Source organism: Bos grunniens, chromosome X, assembly GCF_055505025.1.
Source record: "Bos grunniens cultivar Pamir isolate PY7600 chromosome X, Bosgru_T2T1.0, whole genome shotgun sequence".
In the NCBI taxonomy this organism is placed as follows: Eukaryota; Metazoa; Chordata; class Mammalia; order Artiodactyla; family Bovidae; genus Bos; species Bos grunniens.
In genome coordinates this window covers 58516060-58526937 of record NC_141194.1, presented here as the reverse complement: position 1 = coordinate 58526937, position 10878 = coordinate 58516060, and the positions used below count along the sequence as shown (strand labels likewise).

The 10878-nt window shown below is 42.0% G+C and overlaps 1 pseudogene; it reads left to right on the top strand.

Annotated features, from left to right (window-relative positions):
• Positions 1-9354: 9354 nt before the first annotated feature.
• LOC147340536 (uncharacterized) lies at positions 9355-10415 on the top strand (annotated as a pseudogene).
• The last annotated feature ends 463 nt before the right edge of the window (positions 10416-10878 follow it).

Genomic DNA, 10878 nt, shown 5'->3' with positions numbered 1-10878 from the left:
TGGTGGAGAGTTATTATTATGAAACAGTGTAGACTTTTAGCAGATTTTTTTTTCTGCATCTGTTGAGTTGATGCTATGATTTCTATCTTTTACTTTGTCAATGAATGTAGTGTATAGCATTTATTGAGATTTGTATGATGAATCATCCTTGCCTCCCAGGGTGCATCTCACATGACCTCGATGTAGATTCTTTGAATGTGCTGATGAATTTGGTTTGCCAATATTTTTGAGACTATCTGCATGTACATTTCTTAGGGATATTGGTTTGTAACTTTTTTTTTTTTGTATTGGCCTCAACAGCTATTGTGTCAGAGTAAGGTTGGCCTCATGATGATTTTGGCAGAGTTCACTTGTCTTCAATTTTCAGGCAGGGTTATCATTAATTTTTGTTAATTCTATTAAATGTTGAGTAAAATTCCCCAATGTAGTCACCTAGTCCTAGACTTTCACGTGTGTGTGTAAGGGTGGGTGTGGAATTTTCATTATGGACTCAGTCTCCTTACTAGATTTAAATTGATTCAGATATTCTATTTCTTCATGATTCCAGTCTTGGTGGATATTTTTGTTTCTAACACTATATCATTGTCTCCTAGGTTATTAAATTTGTTGGCATTTATTATTTGTATTTTGCTTACCTGGTAGCTCAGCTGGTAAAGAATCTGCCTGCAGTACAGGAGACCCTGATTCATTTGATTCCTTAGTCCAGAAGATCCCCTGGAGAAGGACTCCAAGTGTAGTATTCTTGGGCTTCCCTGGTGGCTCAGACAGTACAGAATCCACCTGCAATGTGGGAGACCTGGATTTGATCCCTGGGTTGGGAAGACGCTTCCTGGCTGTTTCAGAGTTATGTAAAGACATACCTAGGGCATGTCCCATTCCATGAGAAAAGATGTCAGCGTACAGTAGTCTGTGAGTGTTAACTGTCATACCAGTTGTTATGCTTATTAGCTGAAACTGTACTGTCAGATGACTTCCCAGCAAGAAGTGGTAAGCAGCCTGATGCTTTCAGAAAACTTAAAATCTAGACCAAAGCTGTTGTTGTAATGAAGGGAAAAATGAACTAGTGTATTTTTCTGGTAAGTTTAAGGCTAAAACTATCCACCTTTCACTGGAGGAAAATACTACTTTTTTTCATCAGGTCTCCACTCACAGGTCACAAAATGGTGTTTTCCTGCAATTTCAGAGCTGTGTAAAGACAATCCTAGGACACACTGTACCATGTCATGAGAAAAAAGGTCAGGGGAGAGTGTTCTTTGGGTTTAGAATGTCATTTCTGTTGTGACTCTGATTAGGTGAAACAGAACTGTCAGATGACTTCCCATCAAGAAGTGGCAAGCAGCCTGATTTTCAGAAAACTCAACAACTTGACAAAAGCTATTGTTGTACTAAAGATAAATGAATAAGCATGTTTTTCTCACAGGTTTGAGGCTGGAATTATCCAGCTTCCACAGGTGAAAAGTATAGCTTTTACCATAATAACCCAATTACCAGACTCACAAAAGCCTATTTCTTGGCTGTTTCAGAATTGTAAGGACACACTGAGGACCCCTATACCATTCCATGAGAAAAGATGTCAGGGAAGAGTGTTCTGTGAGTATTGACTGCCATATTTGTTGTTACCCTGAATAGGTGAAACTCTTCTGTCAGATGACTCCCCAGCAAGAAGTGGCAAGCACCTGTTTCTTTCAGATAACTGAAAAACTTGAACAAAACTGTTGTTGCAATGAAGGGGAAAATGAACCAGTGTGTTTTTATGGCAATTTTAAGGCTGAAAATGTCCAGCTTTCACAAGTGGGAAAATACTTATTTTTCCATTTGGCCCCAGTTCCCAGGTTCACAAAAATATGTTCTGTACATTCTCAGAGTGATGTATGGATACTACTGGGACACAGTGTACCATTTGATGAGAAAAGATGGCAGGGTATAGTGTTCTGTGTGTGTTGACTAACATACCGCTTGTTACTCTGATTAGGTAAAACTGTACTTTAAGATGACTTTCAAGCAAGAAGTGTCAAGCAGTCTGTTGCTTTCAGAAAACTCAAATACTTGACAAAATCTGTTGTAATGAACCAGTGTGTTTTCCTGGTAGATATGAGGCTCCAACTATCCAGGTTTCACACCTTGAAATACTTCTTTTGGCATCAGACCCAATTCCCAAGTTCACAAAAACATGTTTCCCTGCAGTTACAAAGCTGTGTAAAGACACTCCTAAGACACAATGTGACATTACACCCAAAAGGGGTCAGGGGAAAGTGCTCTGTGAGTGTTGACTGCCATATCTGTTGTTACACTGATGAGGTGCAACTATAATGTCACCTGACTTTCCAGAAAGAAGTGACTAGCAGCCTGTTTCTCTCAGAAAACTAAGAAACTTGACCAAAGCTGTTGTTGTAATGAAGAGAAAAATAAACCAGTGCATTTCTCTGGCAAGTTTAAGGTTGCAACAATGCCCCTTTAACTGGGTGGGAATACTTCTTTTGCAATCAGGAGTCAATTCCCAGGTTCACAAAAGCATATTTCCTGGCTGTTTCAGAGTAGTGTAAAAGCACATCTAGGAAACAGTGTATCATTCCATGATAAAAGATGTCATGAGAGAGTGTTCTTTGAGAGTTGATTGCCATACCTGTTGTTGCCCTGATTAGGTGAAACTGTACTGCCAGGTGACTTCCCAGAAGAAGCGGCAAGTATCCTGTTGCTTTCAAAATATTCAAAAGCTTGACCAAAGTTGTTGTTTTAATGAAGAGGAAAATAAATGAGTGTGTATTTTGGGCAGGTCTGAGGCTGCACTATCCAGGATTCACGGGGGGAAAATAGTTCTTTTGCCAACAGGTCCCAATTGCCAGATTTACAAAAACATGTTTCCTGGCTGTTTCAGAGTTGTGTAAAGACAATCCTAGGATGCAATGTACAGGTTCCATAAGAAAAGTGGGCAGGGTAAAGTGTTCTGTGATTATTGAGTGCAATAACTGTTGTGAACCCTATTCAGTGAAATAGTACTTCAGAAGACTTCCCAGCAAGATGTGCTAAGCAGCCTGCTTGTTTCAGAAAACTCAAAAACTGTTGTGTGTGTGTGTGTGTGTGTTTTATGAAGACCAAAGCTGTTTTTTTAATGAAGAGAAAAAATGATCCAGCGTTTTTTTCTGGCATTTTTGATGCTGCAAATATCCAGCTTCCACATGTGGAAAATACAGTCTTTACCATAAGAGCCTAAACCCCGGGTTCACAAAAGCATATTTCCTGACTGTTTCAGAGTTATTATGTAAAGACACAGCTAGGATACAGTGTACCTGTCAGGAGCTGCGTTAGGCATTGCTGACAAAATGGAGGCACAGCCCCAACCCCCTCTCCTCATCCCACAGGCACGGTCCTGGGATGAAGGAGTTAGGTCTTGTGATTCTGACTTGTTCTTTCCTTTCCTTGGTTGAGCTGGCTGGAAAGAATGTTAAGGTGCTTATTGTTCTTGAGAGGAGCATGAGAAGGCACAAAGCCTTCTGCAGTTGTGCCCAGAGAATAATACATAAAGTTAACCATTGACATTTGTTCAAGGATCTCTACAAAGAATGCTCCAGGGTGAGCATGTAGGCCACAGCTTGAGGCCATGGGAGGATTGTTATCTGAGACCTGTTTGTGAGGGAAATATTTATAGCAAAAGAAGTTTGCTGAGTTTAGGGTTTAGGAGTAATTAAGAATAGTTAGAAGCTAAAAGTTTAAGGAATGTTGTAGTGTTAGCATATTTTACTATAGCTTATAGAGATTCGGAATTTTAGAGATATTAATAGCTAGAAGCTTTTTTAGGAGATAGTGATCTTAAGATGCTAGGGGCAAACAGGATTTAGAAAGATAAGAAATAAACTGAGGAATGTGGCATGAGTTACAATGTAATCACAAGTTAAGTATAGGACACATAAGAGGAAGTAGATAATAGATAGTAAAGCCGATTCTGAGAGAATCACTGAAGCAGGAACTCTGTTTGTAGGGTAACAGTGATTTCTGGAGACAATGAATCTGGGAGTGGGGGGGGGACTAAAAATGTCAAACCTCTGACCTATTGCTTTTGTTAAAGTATAGAAGAAAACCTGAAGCTTGAAATAAACATGTAGTCCCGTACTTTGAGTCAGAGGCTACATCATTACCCACTGACACTGCTTATCCCTTCAGGCTGATTCCCTGGCTGCTGGAGCTGGACTCCGGAAAGTGGTGTCCAATGTAGGGCATCTGAAGGGTAAGTAACTTTGTGACTGCAACACAGAGCGGTTAGGATTGTACCTGTGGGTGGCTGGCACCCGTCTGCAGTTAAGGCAGGGTGAGGAGGGTACAGAAGGAATAAGAATATTCTCTAGGAAAATGGATCTCTCTGCATCCAAGAATAGACAAATGTTTATTGAAATATTACTTCACATGTTAGCCCATAGAGGCGTTAAGGTAAGCACAGGAAGACTATCTAAATTTCTAATTTTTGTCCAAGAGCAATGCTCATGGTTTCCTGAGCAGGGCACCGTAAATCTAGAAACCTGGACTAAGGTTGGAGATCAGTTACATTTGTTTTATACTGTGCATGGGCCAGAAAAGGTTCCTGTAGATACTTTTGCTCTGTGGAATATGATTAGGGACGTCCTGGACCCTCGGCATGAGGCTGTTAGACAGCCTATGGGAGAGGCTACAGCGGTGGATGGTGGGTCTCCGCCTTCTGCGAAGATCACGTTTTCTGCCACTGATGAAAAAAAGGAGGGAGACTGTGCTCTACCTCCGGAGGAGGGGGAGGACTTGCAGGACGCTGCAGCCAGGCGCCCTAGCAAGGCCCCTCCTCCTCTACGCAAACTTTTAAAAATTTATCCATCACTTTCTGATTTAAGGCGATAGCCGCCACCTCCGTTTGCACCTCCCAGGGCCCAGAAGTTCCCCACTTTGCCGCCAAAGCCTCCCAGAGCATTGCCTGAGGCTGAGGAAGATAAAGAGTTTTCTGAAACAAAGGAGCTTTTGAAGCAGATGCATGCACAATATACAGAGCGTGGTCCTTGGAGAAAACCCCCTCAGGGGGGCCTCACCCAGGCTAGATGAGAAGTGGAACAACAGGGGGACTTGGAATTCTCTATGGCCTTTCCAGTAGTCTTTACCAAAACAGAAGTGGGAAGCGAGGAAGAGGGAAAATGGGAACCGGTCCCATGTAAGCTACTGAAAGAGCTTAAACAAGCTTGTCTTGATTATGAATCTACCTCCCTCTATACACTCACCCTGCTAGATGCCTTGGCTGGAAGCTGGATGACAACATATGATTGGAGAACGGTTGCAAAGGCTTGCCTTCCTGGAGGAGAGTTCCTCCTGTGGTTGGCAGAGTATGATAAGTTGGCTAGACTACAGTCAGCAGAAAACAAAACCTCTAATGATGCACAACTCAGGACAGTGGGATCTGCGGCATTAAAAGGAGAGGGAGAATACGAATCTAACGTAGTCCAAGCAAGGTTGTCTAAAGAAGCACTTAATCAGATTATGGCCATAGGTATCTTGGCATGGAAATCTTTGCCCCCTTCAGATGGAAAGTTATCCACTTTGAGTAATATCAAACAGGGACCTGATGAGAGATATGAAGACTTTGTGGCCAGATTGAAAACTGCTGTAGAAAGACCAGCAGAGATAGTTCTTAAACAATTGGCTTATGAGATGCCAGTTCTACCTGTCAGGCATTGCTTAGACCTGTTAGAAGTAAAGGAAGTCTTTGGACTTACATACAGACCTGCCAGGAAGTAGGAACTTCCTTTATGCAGGGGGTTGCCTTAGCCACAGCCTTGAGGGGAGAAACTGCTGCCCAAGTTATTCAGGGAATGAGAAAAAAGATTTACCCTAATGGAAACGATTCTACAAAAAAAAAGTGTTTCTCTTCTGGCCAAATGGGGCCTTTTTGCCAGCAATGTCCTGCCAAGAAGGAACAACAAGCCGTGCCAATACAGACTAAAACTAACCCTCCAAAGATACCTTGTCCCTGATGCCAGAAGGGGTATCATTGGGCAAAGTACTGTAGATCTAAATTCCATAAGGATGGGACTATGCTCACCCCCCCCCCAAGTACAAGGAAGTAATTTTTCCCAGTTTCAGGGAAACAGGCAGCAGGGGCAGCCCCGGCCCCAGACAACAATAGGGGCAGTCGTGTTGAATCCTTTTATTCCCTTTGTTCCGTCTCAGAACTCCTCAGAGCAACCCCAGGTAGTGCAGGACTGGACCTCAGTTCCACCACCGCAACAATATTAACCCCTGACATACTGGTTACTCCAATTCCAACAGGAGTGGCTGGCCCCCTACCTGAGGGCATTGTAAGACTTGTGCTAGGGAGTAGCTCGCTTTCCCTTCAAGGAATTTTGGTGGTGCCTGGTGTAGTAGATTCTGATTATACTGGGGAAATTAAAGCTTTGATCTCGCTACCTGACAAAACTGTGCAAATTAATAAAGGTCAAGGAATAGTACAGCTTTTGCTTTTACCTTATTATCAGACAAGAAGAACCTTGTCTTCTCAAGCTAGGGGTCCCAAAGAATTTGGATCTAGTGACCTATCCTTTTGTGTGCAGAAAATTACAGCTTCAAGGCCTTTGAAAGATTTTTTAATTGAAGGAAATAAAATGTCAGGGCTGTTGGATACTGGAGAAGATGTCTCTTACATTGCTGGAAAAGATTGGCCCTCGTCCTGGCTGACACGTCTGACCAATGCCGGCTTGGTAGGAATATGGTCAGTGCCCTCGGTTGCTAAGAGCTCACAAATTTTGACATTGCCAGATGAGAAGGGGGCACAAGACACCTTTTGTCCATATGTGATTCCTTCACTACCTTTTTCTTTATGGGGGAGAGATATATTACCTCACATGGAAATGCTTTTATACTTCCCAGATGAAAAGGTTACTAACCAAATGCTGCAAATGAGGTATAATCCTAACAAGGGGCTTGGTAAAGATCAGCAGGGAATTGTTTCTCCATTAGAAATGGTTCCTAACAAGAATAGAGAAGGTTTAGGATGTTCACATTTATCCTAGAGGCTGTTGCTCTTGCTGCCAACACTATTACCTGGAAATCTGATGATCCGGTATGGGTGGAGCAATGGCCCTTAACACCTGAAAAGCTGCAGGCAGCTGAGGATTTAGTTATGGAACAACTGGCAGCCGGCCATATAGAGCCTTCTAATAGCCCCTGGAATGCTCCTATTTTTGTCATTAAAAAGAAATCAGGAAAATGGAGATTGCTACAAGATTTGAGAGCTATAAATGCAACTATGGAAGACATGGGGGCCCTTCAGCTGGGTCTCCCTTCCCCAGTAGCTGTGCCCTTTCAATATAATGTGATAGTTATAGATCTACAGGATTGTTTCTTTACCATGCCCCTGGCTGTTCAGGATTGTAAAAGGTTTGTTTTCAGTCTCCTTTCAGCTAATTTTAAACAGCGAAATAGAAGGTTTCAATGGAAATTTTTGCCTCAGGGAATGAAAAATAGCCCCACCTTGTGTCAGAAATTTGTGGATCAAGCTGTGCAGAATGTTAGAGGAAAGTATAAAGATCTATATTTGATACATTATATGGATGATATTTTGGCTGCCCATAAGGATAGAGCCTTGTTGCAACAAATCTTATCTGAATTGATTGAAGCCTTGGAAAACTGGGGTTTGAAGATTGCTTCAGATAAGATACAAGTAAATCCTCCTTTTTCTTATTTAGGGAGGGTGTTACATACCCATACCGTGAGTCATGCCCCTTTGCAGCTGTGGAGAGATCATTTACTAACTTTAAATCATTTCCAGAAATTATTAGGGAATATTAATTGGATACGCCCACATTTAAGACTGACTACTGCAGATTTAAAGCCTCTGTCTGATTGCTTAAAGGGTGATCCTGATCCCAGTTCTAAGAGAAAATTGACTAGTGAGGTGGAGTCTGCTCTTGTTAAAGTAGATGAGGCTTTGAATGATCAGTTAATTAGGATTAATATTACCAGAGTATGGGATTTAATTATTCTCACCACGGAATATACACCTACAGAATGCTTGTGGCAAGAAGGCCCATTGCAATGTCTCCATCTACCAGTGACCCCAAGAAAAGTAGTTTTGTCTTATCCCAGCTTGATGGCACAATTAATTATAAAAGTAGAAAAAGAAGTGTGGAACTTTTTGGAAACGAAGTAGCAAATATAGTGATTCCATTTAATAATGATCAACTGCAATTTCTTTTACAAAATAGTGATGTTTGGCAAGTTTCCCTGATAGATTTCAGAGGTCAAATTTTGTTTCATTTGCCCTCAAGCCCCCTTTTGCACTTTTTGAAAACACATTCTGTGATTTTTCTGAGGAAATTTTCTATTAAACCTTTGGAAGGGGCAATTTTAGTTTTCACAGATGGTTCCTCTAATGGTAAAGCAGTCACAATTATTAATGGAAAATCCCATGTTCAGGTAACTGAAGAGACATCTGCCCAGAGAGCTGAGTTAAGAGTAGTTATTTGGGCTTTTCAACATTTGAGAGACTGTACCTTCAATCTTTTGACTGACTCCCAATATATTGTAGGGTTGTTTCCTCATATTGAGACTACTAATATTCCAGAGAATAAGACTACCTATCTTCTCCTTGTTATTTGATTTACAGAAGGAGATGAAGCATAGTGCTAAGGAATAATTTGTGGGACATATTGGAGCCCATTCTGGCTTGCCCTGCCCTTTACATGAAGGAAATGCTTTGGCAGATGCATTAACTAAAGGAATTACTTTAAACTTACATGAAAAGATTGACAAGGCCAAAAATTCTCACAAAATTCACCATCAAAATCCAGCTGGTTTAAGGTATGAATTTCATATCCCTAGGGAGGCAGCTAGACAAATAGTTATGTCCAAATTGCCCAACATCTAACCCATCTCCACCATTAGGAGTAAATCCTCGAGGCCTTAGGCTTAATGCTCTCTGGCAAATGGATGTAACTCACCCCGGCCTTTGGAAAACTGTCCTTTGTGCATGTTACCGTGGATACCTTTTCTCATGTTATTATAGCCTGTGCTAGATGAGGTGAAGCAGAAAAGGATGTAATTCAACACTTGTTTCAGTGCTTTTCCCAAATAGGACTCCCTGAACAGATAGAAACAGACAATGTCCCAGCTTATATTTCTGCTGCTTTTAAGAGATTTTGTCAACAATTTTCTATAGTGCATCCAACAGGAATACCTTACAATCCCCAAGGCCAAGCCATGGTGGAAAGGGCGCACCAGACTTTAAAACATCAGATAGCTAAATTAAGGCAGGGAGAATTTAAGTATTCCTCTCCACATCATGTTCTACACCATGTTTTGTTTGTAATTAATCATTTAAACGTGGACACACAGGGGAAGACTTCAATGATGAGACACCGGATTCCTGAAGGGGCTACAACTCGGCCCCTGGTCAGGTGGAAGGACTTCCTTACCAGAGAATGGAAAGGGCCAGATGTGCTGTTAACTTGCAGGAGAGAGTATGCTTGTGTGTTTCCACAGGATTCCACTTCTCCTGTTTGGATACCTGACAGACTGATTCAACATGTCCAGTCCCATGAGATCTCCAAGAACACGAAGACCCCTGAGGTCACTGAGATCCCTGGAGTCCTGGAGTCTGGGACTGAAGGAAGATGGGGAGATCAGAAGCTCATCGAGTCCTGACCTGAGGGAGCCAAGGAGAAGCCAAAGGGCGAGTGACCCTTCACCTGAGGCTTCACCACTAGTACATCGCTTCAGGCACCTAGTGCTTCAGGAGAGACATGCTGATCGAGTCCAGCCATATTCTGCTCCACCTCATCACTGTCATCATACTCAAGCAACTACCTCTAGCATGGTGCCAACATGGGGCCAGCTGAAGCACCTTGCTCAGCAGGCTGAAGAATTAATAGAAAGGGGGAGACATGAGGCCACTCCTATGGTAATGTTTGTGGCTATGCTTGCTGTGCTGGCTTGTCAGCCGAGGCCCACCAGTGCAGAAAAAGTTCATTGGGCCTATTTGCCTAATCCACCTTCTTTCCAGCCTGTTGATTGGATGAATGGGCCCATTCGTGTTTTTGTTAATGATACTCATCTTTTGGGAGGGGCTTCCATCTATCCTAATAATGCTAAAGCAGTGGTCAGCGCTCCCTTCAATTTTTCAGGCATGTCCGTTTATCTACCTATTTGCTTTGCCATACCTTCTTCCTTACAAGGATCAGCTCCAGTTCTGAGTGCATGTGTTAGCACTTCCTTGAAAGGCATGCTTACTGATTCTCCAAGAAGCAATAGCAAGAGAGACTTTTGGTCCTTACAGCTACTGATGCCAGGGGCGCAAGAAAGACAATATGATGCCATAAAACAGACAGCCCCTCATTTAAAGGACTTTCCAAGCTGTGCACTCCCCCCTCCGGATTCTGATGAACAAGGACTACGGGCCTGGGAAAGCATAAGCAGAATTTCTGGCTTTCCTCGTTGGAAAGAATGCATGTACACCATAAAGTTATCTATTCCCACTGTTGCCACCAGACATTTTCTGACAGAATGGGGGTTCCCCTATCTTTTGGATCAATGGAGAAATATACCATGTTCATGGATAAGAAGAATCAATATAATGAAAATGAGTATATTACCCAAAGCAATCTATAGATTCAATGCAACCCTATCAAGCTACTACTGGTATTTTTCACAGACCTAGAACAAATAATTTCACAATTTTTATGGAAATATAAAAAAACCTCGAATAGCCAAAGCAATCTTGAGAAAGAGGAATAGACATGGAAGAATCAACCTGCTTGACTTCAGGCTATACTACAAAGACACAATCATCAAGACAGTATGGTACTGGCACAAAGACAGAAATATAGATCAATGGAACAAAACAGAAAGCCCAGAGATAAATCCATGCACCTATGG